At 39.6% G+C, this 19,125-nt stretch overlaps 1 protein-coding gene and 1 long non-coding RNA gene across 4 annotated transcripts in view; one reads left to right on the top strand and one right to left on the bottom strand.

The window, feature by feature from the left end:
- Positions 1-14,317, bottom strand: part of LOC141146736 (uncharacterized) — a 39,127-nt gene extending 24,810 nt beyond the window's left edge. The window contains exon 1 of the long non-coding RNA XR_012244979.1: positions 14,058-14,317. This is a non-coding gene — a long non-coding RNA (uncharacterized lncRNA). The remainder of the gene's footprint in view (positions 1-14,057) is intronic.
- The window catches only part of HYCC2 (hyccin PI4KA lipid kinase complex subunit 2), a 239,660-nt gene that overhangs the window by 60,514 nt on the left and 160,021 nt on the right, over positions 1-19,125 (top strand). The window lies entirely within an intron of this gene.

The following is a 19,125-nucleotide window of genomic DNA, read 5'->3' as shown; positions in this document are numbered from 1 at the left end:
CAATTTGCACTGGTGTGAACCCAGCCTTAAGGTAAAAAAAATCTGCCTTTAGGACCACTTTAAGTACTGTATAGTTAGGATTTGACTAGCCTTGTAGTTTAAACATTTAGATCCCTTTCAGAAAATTTGTCATTTTTCTTTCTGAGACTTTAACAGGATTGTTATGTGGCTGTTTTAAATAGAAGTTATGTTTAGCTTGTAAAGTGATGGACACATACTCAATAAATCCGGAATGCTACTACTTAGTCACTTCCATAAACATGAAAAAACAATTGTTAACTTATGACCTGTGGACTTGGAACAGTGCTGAGCATTAAAAATGTGCAAACATGACCACTAAGCAGATCTGAAACTTCATGTTTTTAGACTACTGTCTAATGCTGAGGTTGTTATTGCAGAATACAGAAAACTTGCAAAATCTTTCCTAAGCAGGGAGGCTGCCTTTTGCTGACTACTTTATACTGCTAATGGTAGTTGCCTGGTTGTCATGCTGACCATCTGGCTTCAGTACTTTGTGATTGACCCAGTACAAAAAATGCAGATAAGGCTTTCTAAGTATGATGATCTCCATACTTGTTTCGGGTCATTGACTCAAAGTACTGAAGGGAGAGTGCATTTTCAAAAGTCAACAAAGGCTTTATCTAAAGTGAACCTGTGCCCATACTATGAACTCTTAATTTACATATTCTAAACATGCAGTAAATGCAGTAAACAAATACTCATTCACCTTTTTAGCTATAGGCATTTTGGAGAAATTCATCATCAACTTTCACAACTAAGGCACTGAAAACTCAACTATTTTTAATTGAGCAATATCATGGCAGTCTGCTCTCCTGCTAATTAATCTAAACACACAGAAGGTGTTTATAAGCTCTTGGAAACAGTCTTTGTTGTGATTTTTTTTTTTTTTTTATGCTCTTTAAGAATTTGAATTTTTTCATTATTCAGGAAAAAAAGGTTTTCGTTGATGTGGTCTCAATTGAAATGAAAGAAAATGCATCTTGATGCATGTTTCAAGTCATATGTCGATGCGTCATATATTACATTTAAAACAAAATATCCAGCTAGAAGTCTTGTGAGTTTGTAATTTCCTGTGCTTTCTTCCTTTGGACTGTTATCAGTTTACATTGTTCCCTGCTACCTCCATGGACTACAAAACGCCCCCCCCCCGTTATGGAGCAGAGATGGAGGAGTTTTGTAGTCCTAACACTCTCCCTTTCCTAGGGTGACAATGCTGCTCAGTATGGTTGCCACTCTAGAGCAGGAAGTGTGTTAATGGCAGAATTACTAGGTTAAAGTAAATGGGGGGGGGGGGGGGAGTATTGCAGCCGCAACATCTAAGGAACGGTAAGCTGCATTACTATTTGTGTTAGGGTTGTCCCGATACCACTTTTCTTAGGACCGAGTACAAGTACCGATACTTTTTTTTTTTTTTCAAGTACTCGCCGACACAGATTACCGATACTTTTTTTTTTTTTTTTTTTTGTTTGTTTTTTTTTTTTAACAATGCTTTCTTTTTTTTTTTTTTTCTTTTTTTTTTTGTTTTTTTTTTAGGGGGGGGGGGGGGGAGGGGGTGAACGGTGTCTGTGTGTTTTTTTTATTTACATTTTTATTATTTTTTTACAATAATATTTTTTTTTTATTATTTATTGCAATATGTGTGGTGTTTTGTGTGGTGGCAGAGGAGTCTCCCCATTGTCAGAATACAAAGACGCACCTCGAATGTGTGAATGGGGAAATTGGGTTTGTTTTCTTTTCAACCAGCTGGTTAAGTGAAAAAACTGATCTATGTATGGGCCAGCCTAACTGTCATAATAGGTGAATCAGATTCACAGGAGGTGTTATGGAGGTTGGGGAATGCAGCTGCAACGTGTTTTATTGTGGCACAAAAAGATGTTTACCAATTACCACAGCTTCAGAAAACCATCTGGTATTGGGTAGGTATACTAAGTGTCCTGATCTGAGGCCCATGTGTACAGGGTATTATCTGAATAAAGAGTGAAAGAGAAAATGAATGGACATACAAAATAATCACAACACATTACTGCAGTGCCATCTGTCCCTGCTTCTTGCTGAAGCACACAATGCTTCATATAAGGGACAAACCCTGCAGTAAACCTTTTTCCTTCATGGGCTGCTCTGGGTGTAGCCTGCCTTCTGTATGAAGCAAGATGTATTTAACACACATTAATTGTTTCATTGTACTTTTTTGCACTAAAACATCAGTTTTGTTAACCTTGTCCTCTAGTCACAATGTGGGTTGCTTCTTCACACAATGGAGAACAGTTTAGTTTGTCTGATGTACTGGTGCAAACAATGGCAGTCTATGTATGCACATATTTATCTGGTGTTCACTCTTTGCAAGGTCATAGGTTATGTGGCTTGAGTTGTTGGTTTTGGTGGCTGAGCCTATTCTTTTTTTCTCTTTGTGGTCACTTAACATTCTCATACATTTTACATTTATTCTAGTTGATCTTAAAGTGGATGTAAACCCAATGTTATCCTTTCTAAACTACTGCCATAGGGGTTATCTATAAGGATATACATGCCTCCTGCATGTATCTTTACCTGTCAAATGTCTCCCCTCTGTCTGTTATTAGACCCAAAAAACTGCAGATTCTGTGGGTGGGTCTGTTGTCTGGAGCTCGGTGGGTGGAGTCGTGATGTCAGTAGACTCCCCGCCCACCTCTACACTCCCCTTGTCAATATGCATTTTCTCCTGTGTATTTCTTACACTGAACTTCTGCTATGATCTCTAACATCCAGTGAAAAGACCAGAAAGTAACCACATGACTTCAGCATGCCAAATCATGCTGAGGTGTGGAACAGCCAATCCTTGCAGAGCTACTGAAGAAAGGAGTGGGGGAGGGAATTAAAAAATAATGCATGTCTTAGGCTAGTGCACGAGATATGTAAATCACCTGTCACTCACAGCAAGGGGGAGGATTTCACCAAAGTTTTTCTCAGTTTGTCAAGAATTATCTCACTGAACAATAAAAGAGGATTGCTCAGAGCTGGATCAACTCTGTGTGGCAAGACTGGGCTCAAATGATAAGAAATCGTATAGTCTACGTTATGACATTAAAAAAAAAAAAAAAAAAAAAAAAAATTCGGGTTTACATCCACTTTAATGTGATGTTAACCAATTCTGAACTGCACTATAGCAGATTTACCACTACAGGGTGGTCCTCCTGTGCAGGATTATATATATATATATATATATATATATATATATATATATATATATATATATATATATATATATATATATATATATATATATATATATATATATATATATATATATATAATGTGTGTGTGTGTATGTATATGTGTGTGACTTTGCACTTCCGTCTACAGGGGGCGTGAGTATCGGGCTGCAGCAGAAGCCAATTTGTGGGTGCCGGACACTGGATGTCCACCGGCACCCGCCCATCGTCTGTAAAACGAGGCAGATCTCCATTCTGACAGGGGGGAAAGAATGGATTTTGTGTCCCTGCAATCAATCTCTTCCCCTAGTAAAAGCAGTACATACAATACACAAAAACACTAGCTAGGCACACAGTTAACCCTTTGATCGCCCTAGATGTTTAACCCTATCCCAGCCAGTTATTGGTACAGTGACAGTGCATATTACTAGCACTGATCACTGTATTAGTGTCACTGGGTTCTGCAAACTGTCAGTGTTTGAACACCTGCGAAATATCGCAATCCAGATATAAGTCGCTGATTGCCTCCATTACTAGTATAAAAAATAAATAAATTCCATAAATATATACCATAGTTTGTAGACACTGTAACGTTCATGTAAACTAATCAATACACTCTTAATGGGATTATTTTTTTCCCCAAAAACATGTAGCAGAATACATATTGGCCTACATTATATGGAGAAATTTGATTTTTTAATTATTTTTTTTATTGGATATGTTTAATAACAGAAAGTAAAAAAAAATACAATTTTTTTTCAAAATTGTTGGTCTTTTTCGGTTTTGCGCAAAGAATAAAAAATGCATAGATCATCAAATACCACCAAAAGCAATTTGTAGGGGAAAAAAATGACATCAATTTTATTTGGGTACAGTGTTGCATGACCACGCAATTGTCAGAGTAACGCAGTGCCATATTGCAAAAATTGACCTGGTCATGAAGGGAGTAAATCTTCCGGAGGTCAGGTGGTTAGAGGCAACCTTTTTTTATTTCTAAAAATAACAAACATGTCATACTTACCTGCTCTGTGCAGTGGTTTTGCACAGAGCAGCCCCGATCCTCCTCTTCTTGGATCCCCCACTGGCGCTTCTGGCCACTTTCCTCCTGCCTAGTGCCCCCATAGCAAGCAGCTTTCTCCTCCTCCTCACTCTTGAGCCGCTGCTCTGTGTATCCATTCACACATAGAACCGTGGCTCGGCCCTGCCTCCTCTTGCTCCTTACTGGCTGTGATTGACAGTAGCAGGAGCCAGTGGCTGCTTTAGCCAGTGAGGGGGAGAGTCCTTGGAGAGCCGAGGCTCTCCTGTACTTTTCTGAATTGGGATGGGGCTCAGGTAAGTATTGGGGGTCTGAGGGGGGCTGCTGCACACAGAAGGTTTTTTACCTTCATGGATACAATGCATGAAGGTAAAAAACCTTGAGCCTTTACAACCACTTTAAAGTGGTAGTAAAGGCCTTTTGTTGATTTATACCTACAGCTAAGAGCCTATAATAAGGCTTTCCTGTAGGTACAGTAAATATCTCCTAAATGTGCACCGTTTAGGAGACATTTACTTGAGCAGCGCTGTCACCGGTGTGCTGCGCTTTCAATGGATGGCATGCTGTCCATTGGGAGAGCTGTGCCACGGCCGTGACTTCCGTACGGCTCAGCCATTCAAACGGCAAAATTATGCCTATTGTGAAGACAGGAAGGCTGGAGATGACAAACAGATTCCGCTGGCCTACAAAATAATTTCTAAAGAATCTGCCCACATTCATGTAGATATAAACCTTAAGGGCTCTCTCACGTGTCTGTGTTGACTTCACATATTTGTGTGCGTCTTTGTCAGTTGACTTGGTCCAGCTCAAGATGATCTTGGAAACATTGTCATGGTCACTTGCTGGCACAATCGCTTGCTTGCACCGACACTTGCTGGTGAGGTCACTTGCTGGCCGTGACTCTTGCTCGCACCAACACTTTCCAATCCCAGAGGACGCCAGTTGTGGGGAAACGTGTCGTCACGTACCGGCTAATCACCGCAGCTGGACGTTTTTCATATATGACTGCGGGTGAGCGGCATTTGGGACAGAGGTAGTGACAGGTTTGCCGTGTGAAGTATTCTCTATGAAGGAGATGTTGTTATGTGAACATAATATATATAAAATTCTATTTTTTTCCTTTGAAATGGAACAGTATTTTATCGCATTGCACACATTAAAGGGGTTGTAAAGGCAGAAGGTTTTTTTTAAATCTTAATGCATTCTATGCATTAAGATAAAAATCCCTCTGTGTGCAGCAACCCCCTTAACACTTACCTGAGGTCCCTGTCTGTCCAGCAATGTCCACGTGTCTCAGCCACCTGAGATTCTCCTTCCTGAATGGCTGAGACACGGCAGCGATGCCATTGGCTCCTGCTGCTGTCGATCAAAGTCAGCAAGCCAATCAGGGGAGCGAGGGGTCAGGGCACGGTGTCTGAATGGACACAGGGAGCTGTGACTCAGCTCGGGTACCCCCATAGCAAGCTGCTTGCTGTGGGGGCACTGAACAGGAGGGAGGGGCCAGGATGACAGAAGAGGGACCCAAGAAGAGGAGGATCTGGGCTGCTCTGTGCAAATCCACTGCAACAGAGAAGGTAAGTAAGACATGTTTATTATGTTTATAGAAAAAAAAAAAAAATAGCCTTTACAATCACTTTAAGGCCTCATGCACACAAGACATTTTGCAAACTCTCCTAAAAGCCTTTCCTTCTGGCAGAAAAAAACACCTGCCGCTTTTAAGCGTGTAAACGCATTTACGTTGTTTTACAGGCATCAAGTGCTTGGGCATTATTTCATTTCTTTGGCCAGAATAATACTTTATTCTGGCCATTGAAAAGAAATAACACTCAAGCGCTAACACGTTAACGTGTTTACAGGTGTTTACAAGTGTCGAGTTGTTTTTTTTTTTTCTGCCCAAACTCTGCTACTTGTGGACGCACTGGCAGTGTTTTTTTTTTTTTTTTCTGCCTCTAAAAGCCTCTGCCAGTTAATGCTACTAACAGCCTATGTGTGCATGGGGAGTTTAAAGGCAGGAACCTGGATTTTTTCTGAATTTTTCGGAATATTGACCTTTTAAAAAGATAAACTGCACTCACTCCCTTTATTATGTAAATGTTTTTCTGAAAGGCTTTTTTTTTTTAATGTATCTAAGGAAAAATAATGTTTTTAAACTCACTATATATTGGAATTCAGAGAGTACATAAACAACTGAAGCTTTTACCACTTAACCGTAGATTATTATATCTATTTAAATTGGATTGCCTGGTTAACATAGGGTCCACTATTATTGTTTCATAAAGATATCATTTTTGGTGGGGATTTTTGTTTGCAAATCCTAGTTCACACTGGTGCGGTTTAAAAAAGGATGCAAGTTTACTGTGGGGCGGTGCAATTTTAAGTTCTATAGCCTGTGAGAATCACAACTGAAAAGCACAAATCGCACTGGCACTCCAAATCGCACCACATTGCATCGCATCAGTGTGAATTTGGTCTGATTCAGAAAATCAAACATCAGTTTCAATGTGTTTTTTTTTTTTTTTTTTAACGCCAGTTGGTACGGCACGTGTACATGTTTACCTTGTACCTTGTTAAACATATGCTGCGATTTCAGTGAGAATAAAAATAAACTTGAAACACTTTATAGCAGCTGATGAGATCCCTGGAGATTACATGTGTTAATTAGACAATACACTTTTAAGTTACTGTTTTACCTCAGCGGGGTTTAGTAAATCTTGAAATGTGGATTAGAGGCAACTTTGTTGTTGGAAATCTTGAAGCATAATGTTGGCACACATAATTATGAAACACAAAGAGCTTTTGAAAGGTGAATTTATTAAAGCTGGAGGAATGAAGACTGCAATTGTTGCTGATTTTAGTAGAGGCCAACTGATCTGTGCATAGGACTAGGAATATTGACTAGAGTCATTGTTGGCAAATGGAATGCTGCTTTTTTCTTCCAAAATAATTATTTTTTACTTAAAACAGGTGTAGTTTTTATGGCAGATCTATGTATTAAAACAATAAAAATAAGTGTGTATCGCCACAAAACAAATCAATAGCAACAATGTGTATATATAATATAAATATGTGTAATATAAGTCCAATAGTGAAAAATAGTAAAATACATTTATTATGTAATGTTACATGTTCCTTAGAAAGCACTAGTACGCAAAAGATGTGCACATTTATTGTAATAATGATGCAACTGTGTACCTGGCACCTGAGATGACATGTTGTGGAAGGTGATGCTGAATGAAGGAAGAATAAAAACACCTATGATTTGTCATATGCGATCAGTATTTTCTCTTTACTTACATTTTGATTTTAGAGGCCATACCTGTTCTTTACATGTATTACCCCCTGGTAAAAGTACACCAAAAAACTGTTGACTTGCCAGAATTCTAGCCTGAGCTGATAACACGGTGGGGGGGGATTCAATAAAGCTGCTATGCCACTTTTCTAGCGTTAGTCCCGATTGTTTATGTACTGCGCCAAATTTCTGAAGCGTTTGCAACACTTTTGATTCTGACAGTGACTCGTGCACCAAATCTACAATGTGCCACATTTACATTGTAGCTCAATGAATGTGTAGAATTCCAAAAAACATACTTACAGTTTGTACCTTACGAAAGTGCAGCTAATTAAGACCAACTCTCTTTTGGCGCATAGAGAGAAACTGGCGCAAAAGGTGTTTCTCATGCATCCAAAAAGTGGCGCAGCATGTGCCAAATTCAAGGACAAGTTCTAGACAGGAACATGATTTTGGCTGATGCTACACCACTTTTGGAACATGATGAGAGGGACATTTTCACAAAATCTGTCTGCTCCAGTCTGTATGAATTTTAGGAAGTATCTTGCTAGTGTTTGTCAGCCCTGTCCGCTAGACTACAGAACTCTTCCTCCACCTCTCTCTATTTCATTCCATGTACATACATTGATATCTTAGCTAGCAAAATAGTGCTGCTGACTCGCAGGGTGGATTTGATTTAAATAATTAGTAAAAAGGCTTGATTTAAATCCACTTGATTTTAAATCATAATTTTTTAAAGAGCTACTGTCATCTCTGTCCCGCAGCAGCTCCTCCTCTGACCCGCTGTTGACTCCCCGACAGTCCCATTCAATTTTATGGGACGGCTGGTGATGCAGCAGTGACACAACAAGGTGAGGGACGTGATGGCAGCAGGTGAGTGGATGCCCGCTAACAGGCGTGGCCATGATGGATCTGAAATGACAGGTGCTCTTTAAATGTAAGGACTCATTCTAGCTGGTAGTTAGAATCTTTAATATTTGCAAACAAAATTAAGGTTTCCTATTTAGAATAATAAGCTGTCCGGTTAGTAAAATGGTGATATCAGAACTGATTTCATGTTAATCACACACAGTTGAACTTCTCAATTCTTTTATTTAATTAAAACCATAACATTGCCAGTGCATGTTATCTCAGCTTGCAGAGCTTGGATTCATTGAATGAGTTTACCAAAAATGTAAATATTTCCGAATATACAGCCTCATGCTACATAACTAAGCCCCATTTCATGCTGAATAAACTAAATTATTAATTTTATCTTAAATAGAAAACTATCTTTTAGATAGATTTTTACTCCAAAAGCATTTTATTAAAATAAATTTGATTAAAAAAAATCAGATTTTAAATAAAATAAAAAACAAATCAGATTTTTCTTTCTTTTTTCTTTTTTTGAAATCATCGATTTTTATCAACCCTGTTGACTTGATTCCCAAGAGCAAGTTCACGCAGAAAGTGTAGGAAAAGGGCTCCTGGAAGATGTAGCTCTGGGGCATGTCTATGTTGATAGGAATTGTGACCCTGCTAAATTTTTACAAGCCTGGTGATATAGGGCTCCCATAGACGGCTTTCATTTTGACCGAATACTGCTGAATCGTCTGGAATTTGAGTTGTGGGTGGCCCTAAATACTCCACCTAACACAACAAAAGTTACTTTAAAAATTGACTTCTCCAGGTGGAAAAATGAAATGAAAAATTCTGTTCTGTTAAACTAGTAAAAACTGTTTTGTAAGTGTGAAAATCTCTGAACATAAGACTACTTCCAGCACACTTCTTAAATCATCCCCACACTCAAATGACATATCTAACCATTCAATTTATAAAAGCTATGAGCACAAATAGATCCAAAAACACTTGAGCTGTGACCAAACAGTTTCTACATTAAAATCAAATAAAAGAAAGTCTTGTCAAAAAAATGCATTACCATGTATCTTTTTTTGTGTTTATCTTTATTTTTGACAGCTGAAGTTAAGGGGTGCATTTGAATAATACCTAGACAGACACTTAAAATATGAAATGCTGAACACACCACAGTAATATGCTTGTCGAAACATGCTCTGAAATTCCATGATCTTGTAAAAAGAAAAATGCAGTAAGGCTGAACGGTCCGATCGTGTGAAAGGGGCCTAACCGATTGTTTGCCTTTTCCCAAGATAGAAACCTAATTTTGTTAGTGCACATCCAACTTTTCTAACTAGAAATCCTGCAATAGTGATGGTTAGTAAGAGATTCCAGTTTATGTAAACTGTGTGGAAAATTTAAATCAACCAAGCTGACCTTTTGTTTCTTTCATCAAATTTGCATGATCCTCTCACCTACTTCTTATCTGTAGTGAATGTTGCGGTTGCCCAGTTCTTACATATTTGAAATTCCTTTATTGGTATTGGTAAAACCTGATCTTAGACCTTGTGTTTGTTTATGGATTACCAAGATATATGCTCTGTCTTTTTAATGGGCAGGTCTGTTGTCACAAGAACTTGTGAAAGTGGCTGTAAAGGTTATTTTCTTTTTAAATACCAAATATGTCAAACCTGCTCTGTGCAATGATTTTGCACAGGGCAGCCCTGATCCTACTCTTCTGGGGTCCCCCGCTGGCTCTCCTGGCTCCTCCATCCTTCAGAGTGTCCTCATAGCAAGCTATTGACACACACGGCTCGGCTTAGCCCTGCCCATGCTCCCTCCTCACAGGATTTGATTGACAGTAGCAAGAGCCAGTGGCCTCCATGTCCAGTGTCCAGTGAGGGGGGAGAGAGAGGAGAGCAGGTAAGTAAGTATTTCAGGGGATCTTGGGGGGGGGGGGGGTGCCTGAACACACAAGGTTTTTTTATCTTGATGCAGAGGATGCATTAAGGTGAAAAACATTCTGCATTTACAACCACTTTTTAAAACTGGACTACAGGAATTTTATTTGTTGTATACTCACATCGAGCCAGATTCACTCAATGTTGTATGTAAGCAGCCTTACCCTCTGCAGATATGTATACTTACATGGAGCCAAGCTGGCCCGATGGAAGTATAATTATCTGCAGAGGAGAAGCTACTTGCACAGAGAGTGGGTACCTGGTTTTGACAAGCGCCTGCGCCCACTTTAAATACTGTGGCTTCTAACTTTTTTATTTTTTTTTTAAAACAGGGCAAAGAACTGCTTAGGGCTCTAAGCTGACCCCAGAATTTACATAGGGCTGTCTCCCTGACCCCCCCCCATGTGACAACCCTAGGCCAATCACCAAACACATTAGAGGTAAGTAGCGATTCCCCCATATTGCAGCAGTCACTCTAGTAAACCTAGGAGCCAGCAGGCTATCTAAAGCAGACCGGGCGCTTGTTCCTCCATGGAGAGCAATAGAAAAAACATGGGAGCTGTTCTGTCTGCCAGAATTTCCAGGATTCTAGCCCGATGCCTGCTGATTGGACATTGACTACTCTTTGATCCTGTCAGCATGTGTATTCTGCAGTGTCTTATTGCTCCTTGTCTTCCCATCTGAGTGCAGCAATACATTTAATTATTTTTGTAGGAATACGAATTGAAAGTTTTTTTGTTTTGTTTTTTTATATCTTCTTTTATGTAGTTTAGATTTAGGCAACCATTTCTTCTTTTATGGAAAAAAAAAAATAGAAAAGGTCAAAAATAAGCACTAGTTTTTTTATATATTGACTACCATCCTTCTGGGAGTTCTCCTGGGATTTTTTAAACATTAAGCTTTGGGATAGCAAAACAAGACCGTTTAAGTCCAAATATAATATAACTTGCCCAGTTCACCTCCTACATGGGAAAATAATGAAAGGAAATAGCTGTGTAGTCCTGACTCCCGGAGGAAACCTTCTAAATACAAAGTAAAATAAATATTTTATATGTATATTTTTATACTCCAAATCATTTCCTGCAGAAAAATAGAGCAAATTCCATCAGCTAATTATAGTACATTTAAATATAATTGCTCCGTTCCTGTCGCAAAAGTGCCTTGGAAAGTCTCTAATTCTCTTTTCCGCTGTCATTGTGTTAAAATATTAACCCATTAATAATTGCAAGGCTAACTGGGTCATATTAAGCCGTTTGTCTGTGTGTTCATGGCCAGTGTCACAGCAGTGTGCTGGTATCTTTCATTGGAAAATCATTGTGTGCTGAAACAATTGGAGCATTTTCCACATTTGGAAAGGGGGGGGGAGTTTTAATAGGATTTCTCTTTGTAATTCCCTCCTAATCCATCCTGGATCAACTCTTGTGCATCTGTGCTCTGGATTGCTTGTCAACAGTAGAAAATAGTGAACCTTGAGCCAGGATGGGGCAGGTCATGTTGAAAAAGAGCAGATGTTACATGGATATAGTTTGGACTGGGCTGTGTGGCATGTTTTGTTTGTTTTTAAGATTTACCTGACATATGATAACTTGCTGTCACTGTTTAGTAACAAAATGGGTTACTAGTTCTATGTGTGCTGATCATGTGAGTCAGCTGCTATTTAACCCCTTGCCGCCAAGAGTACGCAGATATGCGGCCCTTGGATTTAGGGGGTTATACCGAGATAATGCCCGCAGCTGCAGGCATCATCCGGTACCGTTTTTTAGAGCGGGCAATCGGCTATCCAGGGATAAGAACCGATGCGGCTAAAAGCCGCTCGGTTGTTATCCCGGAGGGGTGGGAGGGGCTGCTCTTACCCCGCTTCCCATCCCACCGGGAGACCCGATCCGTGATCTGCCACTTCCGGCGGCTAGAGACAGACTGGCACGAAGCCGGAAACGACTTCGTGCCAGTCTTCCCTCTGTAAACGACGTCACTTCCTGTTTACTCAACTGCCAATGGCGCCGGTTTTTAAAAAAGATACAGTATTAAGAATCTTCGTTTTCAGCAATCTGAATACTTTGAAGTACAAAGGAGGGATTTGGGGTGTTTTAGACCCCTGATCCCTCCAAAAAGAGTACCTGTCACCACCTATTACTGTCACAAGGGATGTTTACATTCCTTGTGACAGCAATAAAAGTGATCAAAAATGTTTGTGTTTTTAAAAAAAAAAAATGTAAAAAAAATTAAAAGAAATGAAATTTAAAGAAAAAAATTTTTTTAAAGCGCCCCCGTCCACGCGAGCTCGCGCAGCAAAGAAAACGCATACGGAAGTCGCGCCCGCATATGTAAACAGTGTTCAAATCACACATGTGAGGTATCGCTGCGATCGTCACAGCGAGAGCAATAATTCTAGCACTAGAACCCTCTGTAACTGTAACCTGGTAACCATTTTATTTTTTTTTTTAAATGTCACCTATGGAGATTTTTAGGTACCGTAGTTTGTTGCCATTCCACGAGTGTGCGCAATTTTAAAGCGTAACACATTTTGGTATCTATTTATTCTGCGTAACATCATCTTTCACATTTATACAAAAAAATTGGGCTAACCTTACTGTTTTGTTTTTTAAAATTGACGAAAGTGTCTTTTTCCCCAAAAAGTTGCGTTTAAAAGACCGCTGCACAAATACCATGTGACATAAAATATTGCAACAATTGCCATTTTATTCTCTAGATTTTCTGCTAAAGAAATATATATAATGTTTGGGGGTTCTAAGTAATTTTCTAGCCAAAAATACAGATTTTAACTTGTAAACACCAAATGTCAGAAATAGGCTTAGTCATGAAAGGGGTTAAAGAGGGTGTGTCATGTCTGCAGATCACGCTACCTAATTTAATGGTAAAGCTCAACCCTATCGTGATATGGAACAAATTCAATAACCAAAATTATTAGGATAACATATGAGAATACTTTTTGTAAGGCAGACACATTGGTGAATTGCTATACCTTTTTGTATATTTTATAAAACGAATAAAAATTGCATTTGGAAATAAAAAAAACAAAAGGCTCCAATAAAACATGACCAATATCCCTCAGCAGCATACTAAGCACAGTGCTAAATATCAGTGAATCTACAGTGTAATAAGTGAAAAACCACCACTCATATGTAGAAGAATACAATGCTGCAATGTTCAAACATCATATGAATATCAACAACACAGTCCGTGCCCAAAAATTAAATATTGTGTCCATTATATAAACATCCATCAAACCTTCAGCGCAATAATTGAATTACAAGGTAGAGCGGCCCATATATGATTCGATCTTCTTTCCTTCCACCTCAGGTGGAAGGAAAGAAAATCATTCGCTTCACCCATCAACAGTCAGTGTTCATTGGGGAATTCCTCCTGCAGCGCAGTTGTGTTCTACTGGCAGGGACGAGACGTGAGGAGGCTTCCCAACTGGCAGATCACAAGGATTACTGCTAGTGTCTATAGCTGCTGGCAGTAATCGTATGTAAAAAATCCGACAGGCTGGTTGTACCCAAGTCAATCACTGGATCGACTTTGGTACAATTAGTCTGCCCCATACATGGATGGGGTCCCTGCTGAACCAACCGAATTTTGATCCATGTATGGCTTAAGTCTGTGATAAGTGTTGGTCTTCAATCTTAAACCACACCCAATGAATCTTTACACAGATACTATCTCCTGCATTGATCCCTTCACCACACATTAGGAATCGCACTCACCAAAAATGTGTGCCTAATCCTGGTACAGATATCGCAAACACAGCTTGCCTCTCTTTATCCTCCCATGGGAATACTATTAATGAAGCATCGGCCCACATTCTCCAGGCTATCATGGACCCGCCTCCAGCCTTCAGACAGTGAAGGAGAAGTGGTATAGTGATGTGCTAATTTCTCCATCTCTCTGCCTTCATTCCTATCAGCATGCTGCTTGTCAGTACATGAACTGAACTGATTGCCTCAATGTGCTGCTTCCTGAGCTTTCAAAGGGTGATACCAAGCCAGACTGAGGTACTTGCATGGCTTGTATTTAACTGCTTGTTACTCTGGATTCACATTTGAGTGACCATATTTCTGTGTATTTTTCAGACTTAAGCATTTTTGTTTTTAGCCAATGGAAAGCTCACTATTAGGAAAAGGAGATGGTTGCTAAGTGCTAGATGGCACAAAAATTGCATGTTAAGCCCCATTAACATCTGTTGGGGCAATAAACATGCAATCATGCCTCAAAAAAGCTTTTGTTCTTTTTTGAGTATTGAACCACAGCACTTTGTTCAAATGTGAACAGGCACAATATAATAACATGGAAATCTGGTGTCGGGCTACAAATTTTTTTTTTTTTAACATAAAACCTTTATCCCAAGGGGGAAAAAAAAATCTGTTTGCTGTAGCTGACTATAAATCTGTAGCTGGAGTTGGCTTCAATTTGTTAGTGAATTTAAATCTGCTAATCCATATAACATGCCCCCCCCCCCCGGACTGACAATCATGTTGTCCAAATGTGCCCCCTGTGCGCCTTCATCCACAGTGGGTCACTCTAATACAGGAGGTGTGTTACTGGCCTGATCACCACTTAGAAACAGAGGGAAAAAAGCCCAAAAAATTCAGATAAGACATCTAATGATTTGTAAGCTGCAATATATTACATTTTTGGTTTTGTGTTTTTTACCACTTTAAAGGGAATATATGATAGTTTTGTTGCATAAGCTGGCCATGGATAAGTTCTTTTTAGTTCAGCCACTATGGGACTCTTCACGCCACTGCATTATGGGTGCGGTGCGTTTTGAAAAGTCCTGCATGCTGCATCTTTGGTGCAGTTTTGAAAACCGCACCAAAACCTAGCTCCCCATTGAAATGAATGAAAATCGCTGTAAAATTGTGGTAGAAATGCACAGGAAACGCATCTAAAATACAGCAAAATCGCATTAAAAACACATTTTACAACAGAGCAGTGTGAAAGGGCCTGTAATGTTTGATAAAAAGGAGCCAAGCAAAGTGGGTCAAGTAGCAATTACAACAGGTAAATTGCTGGCTGTGATGACAGACTCGGATAGCTGCAGCCACTGGCGATCTGTCATTGAAGTGTACAGGGCTCGAGTGCTGACAAGTGGCAAAATCGGCAGCAATTTCTACTACTGACATTTGCACAGGGTTAGTAACGCATGAGATTGTAGCCTTCTAATATTTCTTTATAATGACAATATAAAGCCAGTTACTTGCAGTGTGTGCAGTTAGATTTTCTGTGTGCAATCCCAGCCTTCTACAAAATGAGAAAAGCTTCTTTTGCATCAGGAATGCAGTGGGGTTCATTTACTAAAACTGGAGAGCGCATAATCTGGTGCAGCTGTGCATTGTAGCCAATCATCTTCTAAACTATGTTCCATTAAGCTTTGGCAAAAAAAAAAAAAGAAAACTGAAAGCTGATTGGTTTCTATGCAGAGATTTTGCATTCTTCAGTATTAGTCAATCATCCCCACTGTTTCTTTCTGATTCTGATCTGCTCAGGAAGAGTCGTCACACACAGGTTCATTTTTAATTTTTTTTATCACCGCGTGTATCTGTTAAAGCCTAACTCCAGCTAATCCATTTTTTTTCCCCCGTTTGGGACAGGCCGGGAAGCGTTAGAATACAAAATGTTGAATTAATGCATCTGCACTGCTTTCCTTTCCTTTATTTGGAGTCATTTTTGGAGACCTCTATTCTATCAGTTCATTTGGTAATGTTTTAATTTTCTTGCCCTTGTGCTGTTTTTCCCTTTTTCATTTAGAAGAGATTTGTCTCTTCCCTGTGCTGTCTTAGGAATGAAATGCACATTACTGTACATGTTGTACCCACAGTTCTATTGTGAGTGCTCTGGAGCTTGGCAGAGGAATGCACTGCATTTATATACATTGAAATAGAAATCTAGGTATTGGTTTCTGCATATGAAGGTGTCAGATTTTTGCATGTACTGTTATAGCTAAGCGTTTCTTATAAATCAACTTTCAATGCTCCTCTTGTGTGCCATATGTCCTCGAACTGTGTTTCCTTGATATCATAGGTTGGAGGATTTATTTTTTTTTTGGTTAAGGAAACCAGTAACTTTAAAATCCTAGTCCCAGTCTTTAGGGTTGCATTGGACAAAAACCTTGAATCCCTGTTTAAGGTTCTTGCTCCAGTGGAAGCTGCAATGCAGCCTGCTATAGCCTCTATGGGGATTTGTGGGACCATTATGTCCCACACTCCGCTTGAGTGCTTTAGTCATATACCACTTCCTCCCAGTCTGAATATAGATATCAGATATTCCAACCGCTAACAACAAGCACAACAAGACAATACAGAACATGGACTCAACTGATTTATTTGAGATGACACACAAATATATACAGCAGGCTGACAATACAAACTGTAACAAAAAACCTAATTAAGATGAGCTAGTTATCTAATCATTTACCCAGACTAGGTGACTCAGAGATGTGACCTTTCAGGGTAGACTTGCCGTCTCCTCACTCCCAACTTACAATACACATAGGTAGAAACACATCCCCCAATAGTTTGCTAGGTCTGTTAATGAGCACAATAAACTATTGGGTGAAAGACCCGGGCTTTCCAGATCTCATTAATCAGCATCCCTTTCACATACATCTGTCCCCTGAGTCCCACACTGGCAGAGACCATCATGGCCTCCTTAATAATGTCCTTTTGCATTACATAATAGAATATCTTCCTAAATGCTTGTAGCTTTCTCAAATGCCAGGGCCCATAGTCCATAGGCAAGAGGCTAGCATTCAGTCCCCTCCAAAAGCCTCTGTCCCGGGTAAGTCTGTCAGACTTAGCCTTTTTTCTGTTCACATGTGCCAGATTCTTTGGCTTAAATACTGGTCTGCTGAACCAGCCTGTAAAAAGCGCTTCTAGCTTATCTCCTTTGGTCGATGTCTCTTTGGTGAACATCTAGACTCTTTTTTTTTTTTTCCCTTTTTACCACAAGCCCTGGACTCATAAACCAGTTAAGCCTGGCTCTAAGCCCCTCTCTGTGACGGAACGCCCCCACTTTTTTAGGGGAATGTCTTGTGTGCTTTCTCCAATAGGATAGTTATCGGTGGGAGGGGTTGTATGGAGGTCTTTACAGTTCTATTTGCCAGTGTCTAATCATCTGAAGATGGTACCATACAGTGGCAAGAAAGTCTGTGCACCCATTGGAATTACCTGGTTTTATTTACACACAAACATTTCAATTTTCTTGTATCTTTATTGAACATGTCCATTAAACATTCACAGTGCTGGAGTAAAAAAAAAGTAAGTGAACCCTTAACCTATTTACTTTAATGAAAGCTGTTTGGAGTAACTTGCACACCTGGGGTCCAATCAATTAAATGAGTTTGGAGGTTTAGTTTTAAAGCTACTTTGATTGATAAAAAACACTACAAACATTTTAAGATTGCTGTTCATAAGAAGCATCAGCTGATGTGAACCATACAAAAAGGTAAGCCACTGCCCCCACCTATAACTGGCCCTTGTAGCAAGGAGCATTGGAGGGCAACCTATGTTAGAAAAAAGTCAAGGGAAAATACAAAGTTTTTTTTATTTTCTTTATCTTTTAGGCATCCATCAATCGACAGACAAATTGTCTATAAATGGAGACAGTTTAGTACTGTGGCTATGCTTCATAAAAGTGGGGGCCCAGCCAAGATTACTCCCAAGGCACAACACAGAATCCCCAGTGAGGTAAATAAGAGCCCATGAGTAACCTGCTAAAGACTTGATTAAATCACCGGATCATCCCTGTTCATGAGTTTGCCTTCCAGAAGTCTTTGAACAGGCAGGGCGTCCATGGCTGAACACCACAGATAAAGCCGCTGCTCTCCAAAAAAAACATTGCTGCGTGCATAAAGTTTGCCAAAGAGCACCTTGGCAAACTGCAACACTACTGGGAAAATGTTTTGTGGACAGATGAAACAAAAGTTGAAAAATACTCAGCAGAAATCCTACAAATTTGTCTGAGACTAAGCGGTTTTGTAAAGAGAAATGGTCAAAAATTCCTCCTGAAAGTTGTGCAGGTCTGATCTGGAGATCATGAAAGCACTTGCTTGAAGTCCTTGCTGCCAGTGGAGGTTCAACCAGCTATTAGTGTAAAGGGTTCACTTACTTTTCCCTCCAGCACTGTGAATGGGTGTGTTCAATTAAAAACACAAGAAATTATAATTGTGTGTGATCAGCTTAAAGTGAATGTAAACCCAATGTCATCCTTTCTAAACTACTGCCATAGGGGTTATCTAGAAGGATAGACCCGAAAAACTGCATATTCTGTGGGTGGGTCTGTTGTCTGGAGCTCGGTGGGTGAAGTCATGATGTCAGTAGACTCCCCGCCCACCTCTACACTCCCTTTGTCAATATACATTTTCTCCTGTGTATTTCTTACACTGAACTTCTGCTATGATCTCTAACATCCAGTGAAAAGACAGGAAAGTAACCACATGACTTCAGCATGCCAAATCATGCTGAGGTGTGGAACAGCCAATCCTTGCAGAGCTACTGAAGAAAGGAGTGGGGGTGGGAATTAAAAAATAATGCATGTCTTAGGCTAGTGCACGAGATATGTAAATCACCTGTCACTCACAGCAAGGGGGAGGATTTGACAAAGTTTTTCTCAGTTTGTCAAGATTTCTCTCACTGAACAATAAAAGAGGATTGCTCAGAGCTGGATTAACTCTGTGTGGCAAGACTGGGCTCAAATGATAGGAAATCTTATACTCTATATTATGACATCAAAAAAAAAAAAATTTCGGGTTTACATCCACTTTAAGCACACTGA

The sequence above is a fragment of the Aquarana catesbeiana genome, linkage group LG06 (assembly GCF_042186555.1).
Source record: "Aquarana catesbeiana isolate 2022-GZ linkage group LG06, ASM4218655v1, whole genome shotgun sequence".
In the NCBI taxonomy this organism is placed as follows: Eukaryota; Metazoa; Chordata; class Amphibia; order Anura; family Ranidae; genus Aquarana; species Aquarana catesbeiana.
The sequence above is the reverse complement of the archived record's forward strand: the minus strand, read 5'-3'. Positions and strand labels throughout refer to the sequence as shown.